The sequence below is a fragment of the Eleutherodactylus coqui genome, chromosome 1 (assembly GCF_035609145.1).
Source record: "Eleutherodactylus coqui strain aEleCoq1 chromosome 1, aEleCoq1.hap1, whole genome shotgun sequence".
Classification (NCBI taxonomy): domain Eukaryota; kingdom Metazoa; phylum Chordata; class Amphibia; order Anura; family Eleutherodactylidae; genus Eleutherodactylus; species Eleutherodactylus coqui.
The window spans coordinates 133,429,403-133,443,998 of NC_089837.1; the positions used below are offsets into that span (position 1 = coordinate 133,429,403).

Here is a 14,596-nt window from a genome sequence, read left to right on the forward strand (position 1 = left end):
CTGTTGGAGGAGGAGGGGGATGTTTTTGAGGCACTACGTGTCCTCTCCACGTGTCCGTTCCATGTCAGCAATAGTAGCACTCAAGACAGGCCCCATTAACAATTCTGAAGCAGCAGTATAGCGGGAGCGCAGTCTTCGTTCCATGTAAGCAATAGTAGCACTCAAGACAGGCCCCAGTAACAATTCTGAAGCAGCAGTATAGCGGGAGCGCAGTCTTCGTTCCATGTAAGCAATAGTAGCACTCAAGACAGGCCCCAGTAACAATTCTGAAGCAGCAGTATAGCGGGAGCGCAGTCTTCGTTCCATGTAAGCAATAGTAGCACTCAAGACAGGCCCCAGTAACAATTCTGAAGCAGCAGTATAGCGGGAGCGCAGTCTTCGTTCCATGTAAGCAATGGTTAATGTGGCTTAAGTGGTAACTAGGCCTGGAGGCAGCCCAGTGTAACGAAAAATTGGTTCAAGTTAAAGTTCCAACGCTTTTAAGCGCATTGAAACTTATAAAAATTGTTCAGAAAAATTATTTGAGTGAGCCTTGTGGCCCTAAGAAAAATTGCCCGTTCAGCGTGATTACGTGAGGTTTCAGGAGGAGGAGCAGGAGGAGGAGGAGGAATATTAGACACAGATTGATGAAGCAGAAATGTCCCCGTTTTGGATGGTGAGAGAGAACGTAGCTTCCATCCGCGGGTGCAGCCTACGTATTGCTTACGTATCGCTGCTGTCCGCTGGTGGAGAACAGAAGTCTGGGGAAATCCAGCCTTTGTTCATCTTGATGAGTGTTAGCCTGTCGGCACTGTCGGTTGACAAGCGGCTACGCTTATCTGTGATGATTCCCCCAGCCGCACTAAACACCCTTTCCGACAAGACACTAGCCGCAGGACAAGCAAGCACCTCAAGGGCATACAGCGCTAGTTCAGGCCACGTGTCCAGCTTCGACACCCAGTAGTTGTAGGGGGCAGAGGCGTCACCAAGGATGGTCGTGCGATCCGCTACGTACTCCCTCACCATCCTTTTACACTGCTCCCGCCGACTCAGCCGTGACTGGGGAGCGGTGACATAGTCTTGGTGGGGAGCCATAAAGCTGGCCAGGCCCTTAAAGACTGTTGCACTGCCTGGGATGTACATGCTGCTCGATCTCCGCACCTCCCCTGCTACCTTGCCCTCGGTACTGCGCCTTCTGCCACTAGCGCTGTCGGCTGGGAATTTTACCATCAGCTTGTCCGCAAGGGTCCTGTGGTATAGCAACACTCTCGAACCCCTTTCCTCTTCGGGAATCAGAGTGGGCAGGTTCTCCTTATACCGTGGATCGAGCAGTGTGTACACCCAGTAATCCGTCGTGGCCAGAATGCGTGCAACGCGAGGGTCACGAGAAAGGCATCCTAACATGAAGTCAGCCATGTGTGCCAGGGTACCAGTACGCAACACATGGCTGTCCTCACTAGGAAGATCACTTTCAGGATCCTCCTCCTCCTCCTCCTCCTCCTCAGGCCATACACGCTGAAAGGATGACAGGCAATCAGCCGGTGTACCGTCAGCAGCGGGCCAAGCTGTCTCTTCCCCCTCCTCCTCATCCTCCTCATGCTCCTCCTCCTCCTCCTGTACGCGCTGAGAAATAGACAGGAGGGTGCCCTGACTATCCAGCGGCATACTGTCTTCCCCCGCCCCCGTTTCCGAGCGCAAAGCAGCTGCCTTTATGGTTTGCAGGGAATTTCTCAAGATGCATAGCAGAGGAATGGTGACGCTAATGATTGTAGCATCGCCGCTCACCACCTGGGTAGACTCCTCAAAATTACCAAGGACATGGCAGATGTCTGCCAACCAGGCCCACTCTTCTGAAAGGAATTGAGGAGGCTGACTCCCACTGCGCCGCCCATGTTGGAGTTGGTATTCGACTATAGCTCTCCGTTGTTCATAGAGCCTGGCCAACATGTGGAGCGTAGAGTTCCACCGTGTGGGCACGTCGCACAGCAGTCGGTGCACTGGCAGCTTAAAGTGATGTTGCAGGGTGCGCAGGGTGGCAGCGTCCGTGTGGGACTTGCGGAAATGTGCGCAGAGCCGGCGCGCCTTTACGAGCAGGTCTGACAAGCGTGGGTAGCTTTTCAGAAAGCGCTGAACCACCAAATTAAAGACGTGGGCCAGGCATGGCACGTGCGTGAGGCTGCCGAGCTGCAGAGCCGCCACCAGGTTACGGCCGTTGTCACACACGACCATGCCCGGTTGGAGGCTCAGCGGCGCAAGCCAGCGGTCGGTCTGCTGTGTCAGACCCTGCAGCAGTTCGTGGGCCGTGTGCCTCTTATCGCCTAAGCTGAGTAGTTTCAGCACGGCCTGCTGACGCTTGCCCACCGCTGTGCTGCCACACCGCGCGACACCGACTGCTGGCGACATGCTGCTGCTAACACATCTTGATTGCGAGACAGAGGAGGAGGAGGAGGAGGAGGAGGGTGCTTTAGTGGAGGAAGCATACACCTCCGCAGATACCAGCACCGAGCTGGGGCCCGCAATTCTGGGGGTGGGTAGGACATGAGCGGTCCCAGGCTCTGACTCTGTCCCAGCCTCCACTAAATTCACCCAATGTGCCGTCAGGGAGATGTAGTGGCCCTGCCCGCCTGTGCTTGTCCACGTGTCCGTAGTTAAGTGGACCGTGGCAGTAACCGCGTTGGTGAGGGCGCGTACAATGTTGCGGGAGACGTGGTCGTGCAGGGCTGGGACGGCACATCGGGAAAAGTAGTGGCGACTGGGAACTGAGTAGCGCGGGGCCGCCGCCTCCATGATACTTTTGAAGGACTCCGTTTCCACAACCCTATACGGCAGCATCTCAAGGCTGATGAATTTTGCGATGCGGACGGTTAACGTTTGAGCGTGCGGGTGCGTGGCGGCGTACTTGCGCTTGCGCTCCAACAGTTGCGCTAGCGACGGCTGGACTGTGCGGTGCGAGACATTGGTGGATGGGGCCGAGGACAGCGGAGGTGAGGGTGTGGGTGCAGGCCATGAGACGGTCGTGCCTGTGTCCTGAGAGGGGGGTTGCATCTCAGTGGCAGGTTGGGGCACAGGGGGAGAGGCAGGGGTGCAAACCGGAGGCGGTGAACGGCCTTCGTCCCACCTTGTGGGGTGCTTGGCCATCATATGCCTGCGCATGGTGGTGGTGGTGAGGCTGTTGGTGTTGGCTCCCCGGCTGAGCTTTGCGCAACAAAGGTTGCACACCACTGTTCGTCGGTCGTCAGGCGTCTCTGTGAAAAACTGCCAGACCTTAGAGCACCTCGGCCTCTGCAGGGTGGCATGGCGCGAGGGGGCGCTTTGGGAAACACTTGGTGGATTATTCGGTCTGGCCCTGCCTCTACCCCTGGCCCTGGCCACCGCACTGCCTCTTGCAACCTGCCCTGCTGATGCCCTTGACTCCCCCTCTGAAGACCTGTCCTCCTGAGTAAGCGTTGCACACCAGGTGGGGTCAGTCACCTCATCGTCCTGCTGCTCTTCCTCCGAATCCTCTGTGCGCTGCTCCCTCGGACTTACTGCCCTTACTACTACCTCACTGCAAGACAACTGTGTATGATCGTCATCGTCCTCCTCACCCACAGAAAGTTGTTGAGACAGTTGGCGGAAGTCCCCAGCCTCATCCCCCGGACCCCGGGAACTTTCGAATGGTTGGGCATCAGTGACTATAAACTCCTCTGGTGGGAGAGGAACCGCTGCTGCCCAATCTGAGCAGGGGCCCGAGAACAGTTCCTGGGAGTGTTCCCGCTCCTGAGCAGGTGTCATTGTAGTGGAGTGAGGAGGCTGGGAGGAAGGAGGAGCAGCAGACAGAGGATTCGGATTTGCAGCAGTGGACGGCGCAGAACTGCGTGTTGACGATAGGTTGCTCGAAGCACTTTCTGCCATCCAGGACAGGACCTGCTCACACTGCTCATTTTCTAATAACCGTCTCCCGCGTGGACCCATTAATTGGGCGATGAATGTGGGGACGCCAGAAACGTGCCTCTCTCCTAATCGCGCAGCAGTCGGCTGCGACACACCGGGATCAGGAGCTCGGCCTGTGCCCACACCCTGACTTGGCCCTCCGCGTCCTCGGCCGCGTCCACGTCCTCTAGGCCTACCCCTACCCCTCAGCATGCTGTATTACCAGTGATTTGATTTCACAGGCAGGAAATAAATTGGCGCAAGACTGCAGGCCAAATATAATTTTTGCCCTTTTTGGAAAACGAAAGGCCCCACTGCCTCTAGTGAATGAATAATCTAAGTTTAATAACTGTGCTGTGTCCCTGCTAATGTGTCACAGAACGTGAGGGTAGCAGAGTTATTATAACTCTGGCAGAGCAGGTATTTTTTTCCCAATTAAGGAAAGCAAATGGCGAAGCCAGCAGTAAAGCGTAGCTGGGTGCGTATGATTTAGCAATGTTTTTCACGCAGCTCACACGTGTCCACAGGCGTTAGGACGGACAGAGGCTGGACAAATAGATTTGTTTTCATTTTTTTCCCACCAAAAGGCAGCACTGCGTATATTCAATGAACATGAGAAGTTTAATAACTGTGCTGTGTCCCTGCTTATGTGTCACAGAACGTGAGGGTAGCAGAGTTATTATAACTCTGGCAGAGCAGGTATTTTTTTCCCAATTAAGGAAAGCAAATGGCGAAGCCAGCAGTAAAGCGTAGCTGGGTGCGTATGATTTAGCAATGTTTTTCACGCAGCTCACACGTGTCCACAGGCGTTAGGACGGACAGAGGCTGGACAAATAGATTTGTTTTCAGTTTTTTCCCACCAAAAGGCAGCACTGCGTATATTCTATGAACATGAGAAGTTTAATAACTGTGCTGTGTCCCTGCTTATGTGTCACAGAACGTGAGGGTAGCAGAGTTATTATAACTCTGGCAGAGCAGGTATTTTTTTTCCCAATTAAGGAAAGCAAATGGCGAAGCCAGCAGTAAAGCGTAGCTGGGTGCGTATGATTTAGCAATGTTTTTCACGCAGCTCACACGTGTCCACAGGCGTTAGGACGGACAGAGGCTGGACAAATAGATTTGTTTTCAGTTTTTTTCCACCAAAAGGCAGCACTGCGTATATTCAATGAACATGAGAAGTTTAATAACTGTGCTGTGTCCCTGCTTATGTGTCACAGAACGTGAGGGTAGCAGAGTTATTATAACTCTGGCAGAGCAGGTATTTTTTTTCCCAATTAAGGAAAGCAAATGGCGAAGCCAGCAGTAAAGCGTAGCTGGGTGCGTATGATTTAGCAATGTTTTTCACGCAGCTCACACGTGTCCACAGGCGTTAGGACGGACAGAGGCTGGACAAATAGATTTGTTTTCAGTTTTTTCCCACCAAAAGGCAGCACTGCGTATATTCAATGAACATGAGAAGTTTAATAACTGTGCTGTGTCCCTGCTTATGTGTCACAGAACGTGAGGGTAGCAGAGTTATTATAACTCTGGCAGAGCAGGTATTTTTTCCCAATTAAGGAAAGCAAATGGCGAAGCCAGCAGTAAAGCGTAGCTGGGTGCGTATGATTTAGCAATGTTTTTCACACAGCTCACACGTGTCCACAGGCGTTAGGACGGACAGAGGCTGGACAAATAGATTTGTTTTCAGTTTTTTCCCACCAAAAGGCAGCACTGCGTATATTCAATGAACATGAGAAGTTTAATAACTGTGCTGTGTCCCTGCTTATGTGTCACAGAACGTGAGGGTAGCAGAGTTATTATAACTCTGGCAGAGCAGGTATTTTTTTTCCCAATTAAGGAAAGCAAATGGCGAAGCCAGCAGTAAAGCGTAGCTGGGTGCGTATGATTTAGCAATGTTTTTCACGCAGCTCACACGTGTCCACAGGCGTTAGGACGGACAGAGGCTGGACAAATAGATTTGTTTTCAGTTTTTTTCCACCAAAAGGCAGCACTGCGTATATTCAATGAACATGAGAAGTTTAATAACTGTGCTGTGTCCCTGCTTATGTGTCACAGAACGTGAGGGTAGCAGAGTTATTATAACTCTGGCAGAGCAGGTATTTTTTTTCCCAATTAAGGAAAGCAAATGGCGAAGCCAGCAGTAAAGCGTAGCTGGGTGCGTATGATTTAGCAATGTTTTTCACGCAGCTCACACGTGTCCACAGGCGTTAGGACGGACAGAGGCTGGACAAATAGATTTGTTTTCAGTTTTTTTCCACCAAAAGGCAGCACTGCGTATATTCAATGAACATGAGAAGTTTAATAACTGTGCTGTGTCCCTGCTTATGTGTCACAGAACGTGAGGGTAGCAGAGTTATTATAACTCTGGCAGAGCAGGTATTTTTTTTCCCAATTAAGGAAAGCAAATGGCGAAGCCAGCAGTAAAGCGTAGCTGGGTGCGTATGATTTAGCAATGTTTTTCACGCAGCTCACACGTGTCCACCGCCCGTAAGGACGGACACAGGCTGGACAAATAGATTTGTTTCCACTTGTTTTTCCACCAAAAGGCAGCACTGCGTATATTCTATGAATAATAACTGTGTTGTGGCCCTGCCTATACAATTCTTTCCCTGCAGTATCAATGGAGGGTGGAATGCTCTGCAGAGGCGATTTTGAGAAGCCCAAAAAAAATGCAGCACAGCTAACAGCAGCCTGAACAGTACTGCACACGGATAAATATGGCCCTAGAAAGGACCGTTGAGGTTCTTGAAGGCTACACTCACTCCTAACACTCTCCCTGCCTATGCAGCACTTCTGTCCCTAATGCCAGGTGCAACGCTCTGCAGAGCCGATTTTGAGAAAAAAAAAATGCCACTGCTAACAGCAGCCAACACACAGCTATCAGTGGCCCTAATAAGGACCTTTGGGGGGTCTTGAAGCCTACACTAACTACCAATTCTTTCCCTACAGCAGCTCCGGTATAAACAGCACTGTCCCTCATCTAACTCACACCGCATCTGAGGCGAGCCGCGGGAGGGGCCGACTTTTATATTAGGCGAACACCTGATCTCGCCAGCCACTCACAGCAGGAGGGTGGTATAGGGCTTAAACGTTGCAGGGGGAAGTTGTAATGCCTTCCCTGTCTTTCAATTGGCCAGAAAAGCGCGCTAACGTCTCAGGGAAGGAAGTGAAAGTAACCAGAACACCGCATGGTGTTCGTTACGAATAACGAACATCCCGAACACCCTAATATTCGCACGAATATCAAGCTCGGACGAACGCGTTCGCTCATCTCTAGTTTTAATCTTTTTTACTATTTATATAATTGAAGAACAGTTTAAGGTTAGTTTTAACTTCTTTAGCAATTTGTCTATCTGTCTCTACCTTTGCTGCTTTTATTTGCTTTTTACATAATACATTATTTCCTTATAGCCTTTAAGTGCTTCTTCACTGCCTTCTTGTTTTACTAGTCCAAAATGACTGTCACTCTATTTGCATCCTGCACGAGTTAGGAGAGGTAATTATCTTAAGTTATTAAAAGAAACTCATTTCCTTTATGATATCTGCAGGTTTCAGTTTCCCAGTTTATACCTGAATAGTTAAATTCCCCCATAATAATTATTACCTGATTTGCCTTAGTAATAGATTTTCAGTGGTTTGTGTTATATTTGGTGGCCTATAGTGAATCGCTATGAGGATTTTAATATTGTTGTTTTTTTCTCAAGGTATTTCTACCCTTAGAAACTGCCCTTGTTCATTTCCCGCACATATTTATTATGTAGTGCATGCTTAAAATAGGCTTTTTCATAAAGACAAATCTCTCTTCCTTTCCATTTTTTATAATCCCTTTGAAACAAATGTTAAGCCTGTAAATTAAACACTTAGTCACAGATTTTGTCCTACTGGGTCTCAGTTATCCCCACTATGTCATAGTTTTTCTCAGAAACTATTATATTCAGTTTGTCAACCTTTTTGGTCAGACTTCTATCTACATTGTCTGTGGACAGCTGGAAGCATCTGTCAGTTATCACACCCCACACCTTTTCTGATAGCATAGTGGCACAGGCAAGCACTTCTAAAGCATGTTGTGCAAGCTCTGGCCACTCATCCAGCTCAGACACTCAGTAATCAAAGGGCCAACAGCATGTCTGAGTACATCCACGCAGGAGCTGATATACTATTGCACCATCATGGATATGTGCTTCCTGTGACTGTGAATTTTCTGCTTCAAACAGCGCAATTGAATTCCCCTCACACCACTACTAGCTGCGTAAGGTCTGCAAAAAATTCGTAGAGGCCAGACTGTCGACTTTGAACAATGACTGAGGCTGCTGACATATATTGTGTGAATTCATCATAGACATCTGTTTGAAGACAAAACAGCTGATTTATCGCTTCCACTCCTTCAAGGATTTCACAATCTTGCTCTTCAACCGTGACCCAGCATGCAGGGTTCTCATCCAATTTCTCTTCCAGAACTGACACCTGCACCTGAAGTGTTGCAATCTTATCTGACAGATTCCTCTTAGTTTCAGCATCTTCCTCTAACTGCTTGAGTAACACATCTCTCTCATCTTGTATTGTCTTCAGGTGTGCACTAAGACCAAACCTCTGCTGTGTCTCTTCTTGCAGCAGCCTCTGAGACTCTTCCCTCTGAGCTTCCAGCTCCAGCTGCAGTCTGCTGACCTGCTCAGATAGCTCTTTCTGCACGCTGTCACCTTCAGTGACTTTTACTTGTAGCTCTTGAAGCTGCATCTCTACTCCATTTCTCTTGCTTTCAGATGCACGCTTGTCATCCAATAACCCCTTCACCTTTTGGGTCAGCTCAGCACACTCACTCTTGAACGTATCTTTCATTCTTTCAGCTTGCTCTATATGTTGGGACAATTCCCCCATAGCTAGCACATGAGTCTGCTTAAGGTTCCGGATCTGGGCTATATATAATTCCATTACTTCATCTCGGCTCATCTGTAGCTGGACCACTACTTGCTCACGAAGTGCTTCCTGGTTTTCCTTGTAACCCAGTATGTCTTTCAAGACCTCTGCTTGCTTTTCTGCCTGATTGCAAGCAGCTTTCTCTATTTCCAGCTTTTCCATAGGACGATTTACCTGGGACTCCAATTCACCATTTTGTTTCATCTGCTTCTGTTTCAGCTCCTGGACTTGAGCTTCATGTATTTTAGCTTGCTCATATAAGCTCTGCCATTGGTTTTTCACTTTATCTTTGGCTTCCTGCCTAGCGTTCTAGGAGACTGCCGCCATAGCTTTGACGTTCTCCATCTCTGCTTGTACCTGTGACAGCTGGAGTTTAACCTGAGCTATGTCTCCTTGCAATGCTTGGACGATTGCACGCTGTCCCTTTAAGTCCTCTGACTTTCTCTCAAGTTCATCAGGAAGCCTCTCTTGCTTCTGTTCCTCCATGTTCAGTCTTGAACACAACTGCTGCAATTCTTGCTCATGACTTCTTTTCAGCAGTGCAACTTCAGCTTCCCATTTCTGCTCTAGCCCAACAGTCTGCTGCTTCCTGGTTTCTCTGGAAACCTCCATACGTTTCTGCCATACTGCATTCGCACGAATAACCTCTTGTCCTAAGCAGCTGTTTTTATCATTTAATTCTTCCTCCAACCAGCTGATGCGTTCTCTTGCATTTGCTTCCACCATGTTGGATTTCTGTTTCTGCACTAATAACTCCTGCTCAAGTGGACTACACTGACCCTTTAATAAAGCAATTTAATTTCTAGCAGCACAAAGTAACTTTTCTTTTTCCTGTAGCTTAACTGAAGTTTCAGAACCTGAGGGGTTAATCTCTTTAACTCTAGGTGTGCCACATAGCACATTTTCATGGTTATTAGCTAGTCTAACCATGCCTGAGAAATTCCTCCCATATGCATTTTTAGACACCAGTTTACATTGTGCAGATTTCCCTTCATTATCATAAGCATTTCTACCAGACATGTTTTCATTCAGTTTTTGTAAGAGACTGCAATTGATCCGTTCCCTCCCGCAGCTGAAAAAATAGGGAAAGTCCGTGCCCAACCCAAACTCCACTTGCAGACTCTCACATTTAGTCAGGTCCCAGGTCACAGTGCCACATAGAGTCTCAAAGGATAGACTCACCCCTTTGTCAGTCTCTGGACCACAATGAAGGATTGGCAAAATGTCTGGCATAACTGCTGACCTGTCCTGCTGTGGATCCAAGTCTACCCACAGTGGGATCCCACCCACTACTAACTGGCAGGTTCTCACCTCCAACTTCACTGGAACTGGCCTCCTGGCCACTGGACTCTCTGGTGCACAGCACACCTCCAGACGCAGTCCATCAGTCTCCTGGTGACAGACTCCCGCTATCGACGCTTGTTGCCCATGGCAACGGCAAACTTCGGCCTCCTGGCCCTTTAACCACTGCCTGCAGCAGCAACCGCAGTTTTGGCCTCCTAGCCCTTTAAACCGCAGCTTTTGTTGCTCCACAGCAACTTCAACTTCAACCTCCTGGCTCTTTTAAATGCCTCCAGCACTACAGTTCACAGGAACATCCATCTGCTCACACGTTGCTCTCTGCAGCTTTGTGTGTCATTCCACTTGTGCCTGCATCCTCCACCATATGTGGCAAGTTTGGATTACTTGCCCGGGACCTGCTGCTTACTTTCCCCTGCCCAGGGGTGGCAGCACCCCAATGATGTCCAGAAAACACAGGGTAAAGTCCAAATGCTGGTTCTTTCAGCGTTTATTTCAGCATAGCCACGTATTCAGTCTACATGCAGTCCAGCATATCGTATGCAACTTCACACTGTTGTCTGTCACAGTGCACACAGCAAAACATACCGCTTTCTTCAGTGGACCTTCCAGGAAGGTGACTTCGCCCCAACAGGCGATGAGTGAGGGGCCAACTACCCATGTCCGCTCCGTGCTTTCAGGTCCCTCACAGACCAGAAGCAGGTCTACATAGACCTCAGGACCCACAGGCCTCCATGGACCTAAGCTCCACAGGCTTCAAGGACACTGAGTTTGTGAGGGAGGGGAAATTTAAACTGTGTAGCCGCTCCCTTGCAGGTGCCGGTTAACTAAACCAAACACAGTGACTGTGCTCAGAGACCCCCTACAGGCTACTCTTGCTACTGCGCTGTCACAGCATATAAATGCAGCTTCTTCTCTGTTCTATGCTCAAGAGTAAAATGGCTGCTGGTTTGACTGTGCCTATGTTATATATGGTTAGGTCATGTGATGGAGGGTTCAATCATACTGCTGCCCATATGCAAGAAAGAGGACACATTAGGTGACATGAGCAAGGTGCCATGGTTGCTGATTGGCTGCATACTCATCTCTGCAGTAGGTATTATGAGAAATTTAATTTTCTACAAAAATCAGTTCTGACAAGCCCGATTCAATTTAGCAAAAATCTTTCCGATATTTTAACCCATCTGATCAAGATAAGAAACACTAGTCCTCATCAGCCCCTCCCAGTAATCTGTCAACTCGATCCAAGATGTTAAGAACTCAAGCACCAGGAAGACAACACACTACTCTATGATGTTTGGGGCAGATTGACCTGGTAAAGAAAATAGTAACCGGCAGCAATCCGCAATGTAGAAAGATGCAAAAATTTTTGCATCTTTCTACATTGCAGATTGCTGCCGGTTACTCTTTTCTTTACCTGGACTGCATGCTTGGAGCCCTTCTGGTTTGGGTTTCTTTACTGGCGTTTGCATGTTTTACTGCCTGACTCTATAGGAGGACATTTGCAGTGCTGCTGGGATTCTATCTTCGTCTGGGGCAGATTGACCTGTCTGCTCACCTAATAATTGAGTCCCCCACTACCAGGACCAATCTAGTCTGCCCTGCTCTCCTATTTCCCTTCTTACTGGAGCAGTCATCCCCCTGGTGGTCAGTGCTTATCCTGTAATTGCAAATACCTTATCTGCCAACTTTGCAAACTTCTTGTCATGTGTCAGTTCAGTACTAGCCTCTGTGGCACTTTTTGTTTTATCCCCCCTTCTAAGTGTCACCCAGTTATCTGCCTGATCATCCTGCATTCCCATGCTGCCATTCAGGCCCCTCACATCTTCCCCAGTGAGTGTCTTCTCAGTTAGCAGGAAACTCCTTTATACGATGTCAATAAATTACAATGTTGCAAGCTGAGGCTTCCAAATGTGCAACACGTTCACATCTCGTACAGCACTATGCATCAACCAACAGCAATTCAAGAACTGCATACATGACAGAAGATGTACACTGGACAGCACTGTCAATCATGGAGTACATTCTAAATGGGAATGACACAGATAGATAAAAATCAAATATATACAAGTGAAAATAACAGTAAAAAAGATGTAAATGACTTCCTTCTTAAGTACCCAAATCTAAAGTCATCAGATTTTAAGTCACACAGACTTAAAAACAAACCACCCCTAAATCAAACCACACTCTGAGCTTTCACACTCACACTTGTGTTTGCTTTATATAGCTTTTAATAGCAGTAACTCCTCCAATTAATCCTCTGCTTGGAAAGGTATGTGTTTTTCTGAAACATTTCAGAGTTTCAGTATAAAGGCACTTTTAAATTTGACTCAGCGCTGAGCTCCGAGTCACAGGGGTGGGACCCACTGGCCTCTCCCAGAAAGTCTCAATTAAATATAGGTTTATGCAAACAAAAATGAATTTTTCACTATTACAGCTGCTATTACACTATGAAAATACTAGTTTAAACATCTTTTGAAAAGTCAGGGACAAATCACTTTTATTCACATCTTCATTTTCACTTGCAATACATTTCAACTTAATATTCATCTATGGGTGAAATAATGAGGTTACTTATTGCACTCTCATCATTTTTAAATCTTAGTTGATAATGAAACACTGGTTGCCTGCCAGATTTAACCTACTTTCAATCAAAAAGGGAAGTGACCTTGATATTTTCTTTCATTACAGTTATATTTAAATTAGCAAGGATTTTCAGGTCATGGATACCCATAAAATGCTCTTTCTTCATTTTTTCCCTTTCTTGCTCAATGGAGTGAAAATTAAACATCCCTAATGTATTGTCATTAAGGCTTTCATTAACTGCCAAAATACTGTTTTTAGAAAGAAAATTAGCATTAGAGTTAAGATTGTTTTAGGAATATAAAATTGTATTAATCATCTTAGAATCAATGCTTATTTTCATACAGTGAATTAAAACATATAATCCCTTTATTCTGGCAAATGTAAGTTTCTTATTGACATCAGTAAAAAATTGACCAGTAAGCCATTAGGTAATTCCACTGTATTTGGTAGAAATTCTCTTACAATATTAATGTTTCTAATTATCACACTACCTGAGGCAAAATGATTAAGAGATGGATTGTTTTGATTACTTGAAGTAATGAGACAGTCATCAAGAAGCAATTCTACTAGAAAAACACTGTAAGAACATCAATATTTGGATGGAGGCTTTAACTGTAAAATATCATGGGTCATGGTGACCAAGTATTACTTTGTTTAGAATGATCAAATCAGGCTTGCACAGATTGGAAGCAATCAAGCAGATTACTACATTTTATGTATTAATTTACAATAGAACATATGCATAAATAATAGTGGTGAGTTGTGAAAATGTTATTCTATATCATTCCCTGATTCTTCTCAACCATTAGGGTCTACTAAAAGTACTTTTACTCAGCCATATTTTCTGCCAGGAACAAGTCTCGATCAACAAGTTTGCAAGTTGATCAAGGCTAAGTCAGCTTCATTTATATGGAATGATCAGCACTACTGCATGTGTCCGAATGATCATTAGTATGACTTATCAGACACATACAGTTCTCTTGGGTTTGACAGTACATCGCTATTTATAGCACTTAAAAGATGTAATGATTGACAAATGAGCAGTTTTTCCTTTGTTGGTTGATCAGGGACAACTTTACGCATGCAGATAGTTGGCTGCACAAATCTTTGGTTGAACATACGTTCACAATCATCTGCCAAGGTACTCCAGTTAGGTCATGTTTTTTTTCCAATTTTTATTTACCCACATGCTTCAACACGGCTCCATTTATTCGGAAAATTTTTGAACCCGTCTTTTGATGATTGCTAGGGTCCAAATGGTTGGACTCCCACCAATCAGTTTTCAACTGTGCAGTTGGTAAGTGAAAATGTGAAAAATGTCACTTAAACATCATCCCTTTACATTTATTTACAATATATATAATGGAACATGATGGGAAGACTTTGTTTCAAGGATGGCTGTATTAGAAAGTTTATCTATAAATTTTTGTAGTTCTCTTAGGCCTTAGGGAAGTCAAACCATTTGTTGTAGGATTATCATGCAAGATTAAAACTTATATTTACTATTAACCTATTGCTAAAATACACCTTGCAAAAACGGCAATTGTTGAATTCCCTCGTCCATTTGGAATTCACCTCCCCACCCCCAGTCACTTGTTTGTGTTATAACTATTATGACACTATGAAGTAGTATTTGGAAACTGTCCTGAATCATATAAGACCCAAAATATCACTGAAGAGCAAGATAACCAGACTCAGACTCACGTATTTTGGCCATGTAATGCGAGCAGAGTCACTAGAGAAACCTATAATGCTTGGACAGATCAGTAGTAAAAGAAGACGTGGACGTCAAAGGACACGATGGCTGATACTGTCAAAGCTCATACTGGAATAGATATCACACAAGTGAAAGAAGCAGTGCAAAACCGAAAAACATGGAGGGGGAAGCCTGTAGGGTTGCCGAGGG

General features: G+C 46.4%; 1 protein-coding gene across 2 annotated transcripts in view; it reads right to left on the reverse strand.

Moving 5' to 3' along the window:
• Positions 1–14,596, reverse strand: part of SI (sucrase-isomaltase) — a 293,147-nt gene that overhangs the window by 21,347 nt on the left and 257,204 nt on the right. The gene's annotated exons all lie outside the window — the stretch shown is intronic.